This window comes from Podarcis vaucheri (genome assembly GCF_965113315.1).
Source record: "Podarcis vaucheri genome assembly, chromosome: 17".
Lineage (NCBI taxonomy): Eukaryota > Metazoa > Chordata > Lepidosauria > Squamata > Lacertidae > Podarcis > Podarcis vaucheri.
The window spans coordinates 1,522,324-1,531,332 of record NC_138755.1 but is presented as its reverse complement, the minus strand read 5'-3'; the positions used below and the strand labels follow the sequence as shown (position 1 = coordinate 1,531,332).

At 45.9% G+C, this 9,009-nt stretch overlaps 1 long non-coding RNA gene across 1 annotated transcript; it reads left to right on the top strand.

Annotated features, from left to right (window-relative positions):
• The first annotated feature begins 2,371 nt into the window (after positions 1-2,371).
• LOC309522390 lies at positions 2,372-3,950 on the top strand. The gene is made up of 3 exons (XR_014215084.1): positions 2,372-2,446; positions 3,054-3,221; positions 3,735-3,950. It is a non-coding gene; the product is annotated as an uncharacterized lncRNA (long non-coding RNA).
• Positions 3,951-9,009: the final 5,059 nt, after the last annotated feature.

Here is a 9,009-nt window from a genome sequence, read left to right as displayed (position 1 = left end):
AAAAGGTTTGCTGACTCCTGCTGTGGAGGGAAGTGAGGGGCAGATGGGGCTCCTCAAGCTGGGAAGGGAGCCCATCTAGAAGAAGGAAAACTCTGGTCCTAAACCCCGGCTGCTTTGTGGAATATCTTCAAGAGAAGGAAACTCCATGGAATAACCGCCACACAAATCCAGAGCGGAGTCCCTGAGAGGGTTGGGTGGCACCTTGTATGCCTCCTTTTGGAAACTCCCGCAGCTGAGTGGTGCCAGACCTATTGCTCTGCTTTCCTTTGAGCCACATCAGCAAGGCTGAGAAGTGAGTCTTGTCATATGGGCAGCCAAGGCTTGTGCCCCGGGGAGGTCACTTCGATGCTGCTAACACAGCAGTTTGACTTCACCCCGGAGGCCCTCTTCATTGTCTCTTAAGACCGACAGATACCAACAACTTCCTAGCTCCTTCTCAAAACAGCAGCTGCAAAGACACTTTTAACTCCCCCACATCTAAGATGATCCAGTGCACTTTGACTCAATAAATACTATCCTTTTTCTCCATACAAGCCTCATGACTAATGTAATGAATCAAGGTGAGGCTGGTGCTCTTTGCATGTTCAGAGGGGGTTTAAATGTTGAGTTGCCAAGATAGCAGATTAGTGTTCTAGTCAGTTATTTCCTCTCAGCATCCAGATCCCAGGTTCACCTGTGCAACTTCGAGATCTGTAAATCTTTACAGAAAGAGAAGAGAGGATTGGGGGCATTGACTGCTTTGGCCCCCACTTCAAATTATTATTGGATCTGAAGTACAGGGAAATGGCCAGGATCCATATATAAATTTTATGAAGATGTTTAACATATCCCTCTTCCACCCAAAAAAAGGCCAGTTAATGTGACACTGCCCTTGGTAATATGTAGCAAAGATGTGCATGCCTAGCCATCATGACTCACATCTCCCTTTCAACATTTGCTGAAACTGGAATAAGCTCAAATACATCAAATATAAATGAAAGCCCTCGAAGCCCTCGGTGTCAAACATTCTCTACCAAAATAATTCGGAGGGAGGGAGGATTACATCTTATTTTCTCTTTTTGCTATTGAATAAGTAGGCTGCAGACCTAACTAGAACTATGACAGAGGGTCCCTACCCTCTCAGCCCTCAGGGTGTCGGCATACCACTAGCTTGTGTTTCAGGATGTATCTGGGACAATTCATGCTGTTCACACCAGATTCTGAATAGTCACTGATGTGTGCTCCCCTTTTGGCATGTGTGTGTGTGTGCACGCGTGCTGAGGATAAACTTTCCCCATGGTGAATTTCTCAGCACAGTGAATTTCTCAGCACAGAATTTTGTGTGTCTTTTCTTCTTCCTTTTTCTTGAAGCATGGAGCCAGGTCAAAAAGTGTCTGAACTTGCTGTGGTTTTGATTCTAAAAGAAAGTAAATGTTGAGGGTAAATTCAACTGCATCTCCCACAGACCTGGTGGAAATAGTCTCTTGTTCTGGCATTGTCTCCTCTTTCTTTGCTAAGTGCTGTAATTGCACGTCTCAGTTCCAGACCTGCCAGGGGTTCTTTAGGTGTTAATAACACACTCGCCTGGTTGCATATCTGCAGGGCCCGGCTGTATTCTAAATTACACCTTGTCATGCTGCTCCAGTCTCGCTGAACATAATTGTACTGCTTTGAAGAGGAGGGGGCAGGAAAAGACCTATTGGAAGTCTGTGTACCATCCAATTCCTACTTCTGCATGTGGAAACGCAAATGTACATGTATCTACCTATAGATGTTTGTGGAAATCCCTGATAAAGTACTGAATGTGACATATACATTGCTCATGTGTATTAAGTCTGCAAGGACATGCCAGCGTTTGGCTTGGCAGGCCTGTTTCAGGCTATATGAGAAATTGCAAACATGCATGACTTGGTATGATGGTTTCTGTTTTAATGATTTAATGTGCATGTTTTTGTATATTTTGTGGTTTTGCTGCCTTGGGCATTCCACAAGGTCCTAAATTCAACAAATAAATAAAGCTGGAGTTGTCATATTTGCCAGCATCAAAAGTGCAATTCTGTATGTGTTCCTGCATATTAGTATATTTCTGCAACAATTTGCCCCAACGCAGAATGGCCTGCCTCTCCTGGTCTGCTTGCTTGTTTTCGTGGCCCCTTGACATTTTCACATGAGGGGTGATGACTAAATGAGGCAGCCTCAGAAACTGTGAGGACTTGGGCTGCTGCAGTAGTGCAGGGGGGAGGGAGAGATGGAGAGGGGTTAGAGGATTTTCTGCTCTAGCATCACCATGACAACCACACTGAAAGAACCCTAGAAATCCCTTTCTTTCATCTAGGCCAATCCTGGCCTTTCCCAGTGCTGAGAGCGGGGGGGGGGGGTGATGGAGGGAACAGAGAAAGAACAGCAGCTAAAGAGAAGCTCTTGACCACTCCAGTCGCTATGGGGATGTCTAGGATAAAGCTAGGAGGTAAGAGGGTAGATTTCCCCTTATTAGCCTGAGCATCAGCTGGGGCCCAATTTAGCTAGGATGTGCCACTAGGTGTCGCTGCCGTCTTGATTTCATTCCACTCAGAAAGGGGCAAGATATCCCAAGATATTTCCCTTAACCCAGGGGTGGGAAGCCTGTAACCATGACGATGTCTCCAGACTAATCTAACTCCCATCAGGCCTGACCACTGGCCACTCTGACTGGGCCTGATGGAAGCTGGATTCCAACACTACCCAGAAGATCACAGGTTCCCCACCCCGGCCAGATGGGTGGGGTATAAGTAATAAATTATTATCATTACTATTATCTTCTCCCAGGTGCCTCAGGGGTAGGGCTGTTCCGCCAGAGAGGCAAGGTGCGGGATCCACAGGGGCAGCAGAGCTGGTCTCCCTGGACTGCACCACCTGCTGCTGCCCCAGTGGCAAGAACAGCTGTGGTCCACTCCTTGGAGGCCAGATCTGCTTCCTCCTTGGCACCCCCCCCATGCCACCTGTGCAGTGGCCTCTTGACACATAGGAGGTCTGCTAGTCTTCTCCCACCCTTCTTCCCAATGATGATATTTCTTCCCCCCTTGTTCCTAATGTAGATCTTCATTCATTCCTTCTTCCCTGGTTGGGCGAGGTGCAGAGAAGGACAGAAGGACATAAATGAAGCCCATGTCAACATTTCCAGTCCAGAGCATGGGAAATAATCTCCCTGAGTTTCAGTCTGTTGTGCCAGGGTTAAAGGTTCGCTGACGTGGTTAGTGGGTCCAGTTCTGGGCACCACAATTCAAGAAGGACACTGACAAACTGGAACGTGTCCAGAAGAGGGCAACCAAAATGGTCAAAGGCCTGGAAACGATGCCTTATGAGGAACGGCTAAGGGAGCTGGGCATGTTTAGCCTGGAGAAGAGGAGGTTAAGGGGTGATATGATAGCCATGTTCAAATATATAAAAGGATGTCACATAGAGGAGGGAGAAAGGTTGTTTTCTACTGCTCCAGAGAAGCGGACACGGAGCAATGGATCCAAACTACAAGAAAGAAGATTCCACCTAAACATTAGGAAGAACTTCCTGACAGTAAGAGCTGTTTGACAGTGGAATTTGCTGCCAAGGAGTGTGGTGGAGTCTCCTACTTTGGAGGTCTTTAAGCAGAGGCTTGACAACCATATGTCAGGAGTGCTCTGATGGTGTTTCCTGCTTGGCAGGGGGTTGGACTCGATGGCCCTTGTGGTCTCTTCCAACTCTATGATTCTATGATTCTATGATTCTATGATTCTATGAAGGAAAAAGAAGCCTGACCTGGCCATCTATATCTGTCATATTTCATACTGCTGCTGAGACCCTTTGTGGCTTTTGCTGGTATTCTCAAAACAGCCTGCTGCACTCCCCCCCCCCAACACGAAGCCCTCTTCCAGGCTTCCCATGCTGGCTTCCTGCTCCCTCCCCACCCAAACTGCAATGCTCCTCAAATACAGAGATTATCATCCAAAGAAAGATATACAGTGTGGCCAGTGTGGTGTAGTGGTTAAGAGCGGTAGTCACGTAATCTGGGAAACCGGGTTCGTGTCTCCGCTCCTCCACATGCAGCTGCTGGGTGACCTTGGGCCAGTCACACTTCTCTGAAGTCTCTCAGCCCCACTCACCTCACAGAGTGTTTGTTGTGGGGGAGGAAGGGAAAGGAGAATGTTAGCCGCTTTGAGACTCCTGAAGGGGAGTGAAAGGCGGGATATCAAATCCAAACTCTTCTTCTTCTTCTTCTACCTCAGGTTACAGACGCTTCAGGTTACAGACGCTTCAGGTTACAGACTTTGCTAACCCAGAAATAGTACCTTGGGTTAAGAACTTTGCTTCAGGATGAGAACAGAAATCGTGCTCCGGCAGCGCGGCGGCAGCAGGAGGCCTCATTAGCTAAAGTGGTGCTTCAGGTTAAGAACAGTTTCAGGTTAAGAATGGACCTCCGGAACGAATTAGGTACTTAACCCGAGGTACCACTGTAGTCTCCCTGCATACAGTTGCACAGCCTCCAGTTTCTCACTGGTGAAAATAGGGACACTTGTGCATGCTTGCAACATCACTAGACTCACACCAAAGACACCCTCCCACATCAAATGTTGCTGAAGGCACTTCACCACAGGGGGCATGTTTTAATGTGATGATTTGTTGCTTTAAACTGATTGTGTTAATTGTTAGCAGCTCTGGAAACCCAGAGAGGTATGTAATGCATGTAAATAAATTAATATTAATTAAATCTGCTTTAGTCCTGTTCTGCACTGGCTGCTTCAATAAATCACTCATATTTTTCTTCCCTTCAGAGAGAAGCATAAGCCCGGCACTTCCGGGTTGGCGCCTCTGTCAATGGCGGATTTCCTCCGATCGGGAGGAACCCGCTCTGTGGAAAACAGGGTCTGAACCGCCACGGCGAGGCAGAGACCCATCAAAAACCACAGGCGGGAGAAGCCTGTGGATGTGGGATTCGGCTGGCACCTTTGCGCACCCTCCACTCGCGGGGAAACCCTGTTTTGGGGATCCGGAGCGACGTGGGGTGAGTGGCGCGGTGCTTTGAATCGACTGCTTCTTTCACGGAGTGAAGCCGCATTGCTGTTGCCGGAGAGCGCTGACTTTCTCCTGTGGACAATTGGATGTCAAACAACTGCCCGTGAGTAGAACGGAAAATTGGACTGTGAATTTTTTTTTAATTAGGCACTGATAGCGGGAAGGTCTAAACAGGAAGTCCGCCTTCCGCTTTTTGTAGATAGATTGAAGCAAAGACACGGCAAGCTAGAGTTCAGAAAGTCATTTGTAAAGGACTAAATTTTCATCATTTAAAATTACTGAACCCCCCTTGGAAGCAAGAGAAGAGGGGGGAACCTTTTTTAGACTGTTTAAACCTGCAGAAGAGAGAGTAAAGAAAGGTAATTTTCCACCGTCTTGAACCTGGGAGCGGGGTGTCAAGACAGATGTTTCGGAGAAGTTCATTGACTATGGACAAACGTTTTTGACAGATAGTTAAAAGAATAGAAACATATTGATTCCATTGTTCCCTTTCGCTTTTAAAAGGAACAAAATATTGACAAAATATCTGAAAAAGGAAAACTTTGTTGCTAAATCTGCCTTTAAAAAAAAAAGAGGAGAAAAAAAGACGGATACAAATAGAAATTGCTTCCCCTAGAGGGAGCTTGTGAAACTGTTTTTAAAGTCGAACTGGGGAGTTTTGCAGCTGTAAAAGATTAAAGATCGTGGGACCAGACTTCGACCTTGAACAAGAATGTGCTCAGAGGCTTTGGTGCTTGCCCTTTGCAAGACAAGTGCTTTATTGGAACAGTTACATGAGAAAATGGATTTGATGACAGCTGCGATAGGAATTTTTGGACAGGCAGTGGGTACCTATATAGAACCCACTCAGGAATTAATCCAGGAATGCGCTTTGACAGATGAGATGAGGGAGGAGGCTGTTGCTGGACCTCGGGTGGCAGAGATGGAGGGAGCTGTGGCCCAGCAGGAACATGAGTCGTTGGACTTGATGAATGAACCTGGAAAGAGTCAGACTTGGAGAGATGGAGTTCTGCTTGGCTTGGAGATGGGGGGCTGGATGGAGAGATGCAGAGATGTTTTGACTTTTCAAGTCTGGCTTTAGGCCGGGGGGAGCTCGGAGCTGTGGGGCCCCCTAATTTTGGAGGGGCCTTGAAACATGCCTTTAAATATCACATGGATTTCAGTGTTGACTATGGAAAAGGGGCTGACTTGTCGAGAAGGGACAAAAATATTGTCAAGTTGGAGTCTCCCAGAGTGAAAGGAGCAGAAGACAAAGTGAAGTACAGGTATAAACATGAAGAAGACCTGCGGAAGGGACATGGAAAAGACCTAAGAGCCTCGGATATAAGGTCACCAGGTTGATGGATGGGACTAGATGGATGGGACAGAAAGGACTGACAAAACCCGAGACCAGGAGAAGAGACGATGGATGAAGATTGGAAGAAAGTTTTAAAAATTTTATTTAGAAAAGTATCGTAAAATTAATGAGTATTAGAAAAATGTTGGAATGAAATTATTTGGCTTTAGCAGAAATGTTAAAAAGAATTACAGTATGTAAGAATATGTTATGGTTAAAAGAATTCGGTATAAGTAAGATTTAACTTTTAAGTTTTAGGGTTTTTTATGGTAAGATAAGGTTAAAATAGATTAAGGTAATTTAATGACAGAATATTGCGAAAGATGGAAAGGATTTGCTGAGATAATTAATAACTAGAATACAAAAAAGGGAGGTGTGAGGAGGTCGATGAAATAAGTTAATGAAAGTTAAGGATTTGGGAATATTGGATTTGTTTTTAAATTTGTTGTATATTTTTGTTTTTTGATTGTGCTGTATTGTGTGTTTTGTTTTTTGTTTTTGATTTTGATTTCTATTGATTTGTATTGTTTGATTGTTACTTTTATCTACTGTTGTCTTTCTTTTTCTCTTTTTCTTGTTTTTTCCTTCTTTTTTTCTTTGTAATTTTAAAATTATCAATAATATCATTTTTTAAAAAAAACAACAGAGAGAAGCATAATCCCAATATATGTCTACTCAGAAGCAAGCCAATTGAGTTCAGTGGTTCTTCCTCCCAGATAAGTGCGTATAGGATTGAAGCCGAATAATTTATAGACCATTTCAAGTCACAGTGGATCTGGTTGTACTTTCAGAATAGTTTCCAAGCATTTGTTATGTGACAAGTTGATGGCAGTTGTGGGTGGGAGTTTTTCATAGACAGAGAGCGAGAGAAATAAATATAGAGATCCTGTTTTGCTCTACAAAATAATTATATTCAAAATGGCTTACAAAACCTAAAAAATAAAAGTATAAACATCAACTCATTCAAACATTGCAATGAAAACATAGAAGTATACAGTGCAAAGGGTTTATAATGTACAAAGACACAGCAACAAGCAACCAGGTTAAACATGGGGAGGACCTGTCAAGCATCAGCACAGCCTGATGAAGTAAATGTGCTTTAAGTGCCTGCCTAAGCACAGGAAGAGAGGGATCCCAAGAGACCTCTCCGGAGAAGGAATGCCATCGTTTTAGAGGAAAGGAAGCCATGCTCTGAAAATGTGTGCACCAAAACCAAGATGCATTTTCATTTCAAGGTGGCCTGAAAAGAGAAGGACTTGTGTGTGTGCGTGTGTACAGCAAGGCTGCAATCCCACCCTGAAGACTAAAGTCACCTCCACACCTTACATTTAAAGCACAATTAAAACACACAGATTTTCTGCAAAGATTCCTGGGAACTGTAGCTTGCCCTTCACAGAGCTACAATTCCCAGCAACTTTAACCAAACTAAAGTTCCCAGGATTCTTGGGTGGGGGGCTGCCATGTACTTTAAACGTATGGTGTTGATGTGACCTAATAGAATATGATGGATCCTTGTGTGCTCTGAGGTATTTTCTAGTAGAGAGAACTGGCAATCCTGCTGAGATCCTGTGTTACTGTGCAGCTTATCATAGACCCCATAGGAGCCAACCTCCAGGGGTCAAAGGGTCTTTGGTGCCCTAGCATAGGCGCCGACTCCATGGGGCTTGAGGGGGCTTGAGCCCCCTCAAAAAAATTTTTGGGGGGGCTCAGCCCCCCCAATAATCTCGGGCGCCCTTGCTGCCGTCCCCCGCCTCCTCCCCACCTGCTCCCTCCCCAGCCAGCCAGCCAGCCGCGCGCCCTAGCTGGAGAGCCCCGGCCGTCCCCCGCGAGAACAGGGGAATCCCCGGGGGCGGGGGCTTCTGCCTCTAGCCCCAGGTTTCCCGCATATCAGCTGTTCCGGAGCTGATTAATAGGCAGCAGCACGCTCTCCCCTATTCGCTCACGAGGGGGCGGCGCCACTTCATTTGCATATTCATGAGCTTATTTGCATATTCATGAGCTTATTTACATTTCACGAGCTTTCCCGGCCCCCCCAATATTTTTTATAAGTCCGCGTCCCTGTGCCCTAGTAAAATATTTGAGGGGGCCTCCCCCCCAAGTTGATGAGCATTGCCATTCAAATGGTATCCATGCATTGCATCATGTGGTCAATTGTGCAGGGCAGTGCTTACTTGGCCCCCCAAATATTTTATTCAGGCCTTAGGAACTGCATATGCTCCAAGTGCCCCAATTTTCCAGGGATAGTCCCAGAATTGTGAAAGCCATCCTGCTTTCTGATTTGATCCGAGAATGCCCCTATTTCACCCACCAGCTCCTCCAGCACCGAGCTCAGGGAGGAGGAGGAGGAGGAGTTGGTGCTTGGCCCAAGCCATGGTGGGGGCAGTGGCAGTTGTGAGGGAGCATCCTCTGGCCTCTCCATGGCCACTGCTGCCAGTCTCCTCGCTTGGGCGGCTGTGGGTGAGGAGGGGCTGCAGCCGCCAGGGCCCAGCCCTGGGCCACCTTGGGCAGGTAGAAAGGGGAAGCAGAGCAGAGCGCAAGGAGTCTAGTTTTTTATTATTATTTTAAAAATGCTTTGTGCATCCACATCCTATATTGCCCCTTTCTAAAATTTATTTGTGTGTATGTGTGTGTGTTTGTTTTTTTTGTAAATCTACCAAAGAATAAAATAA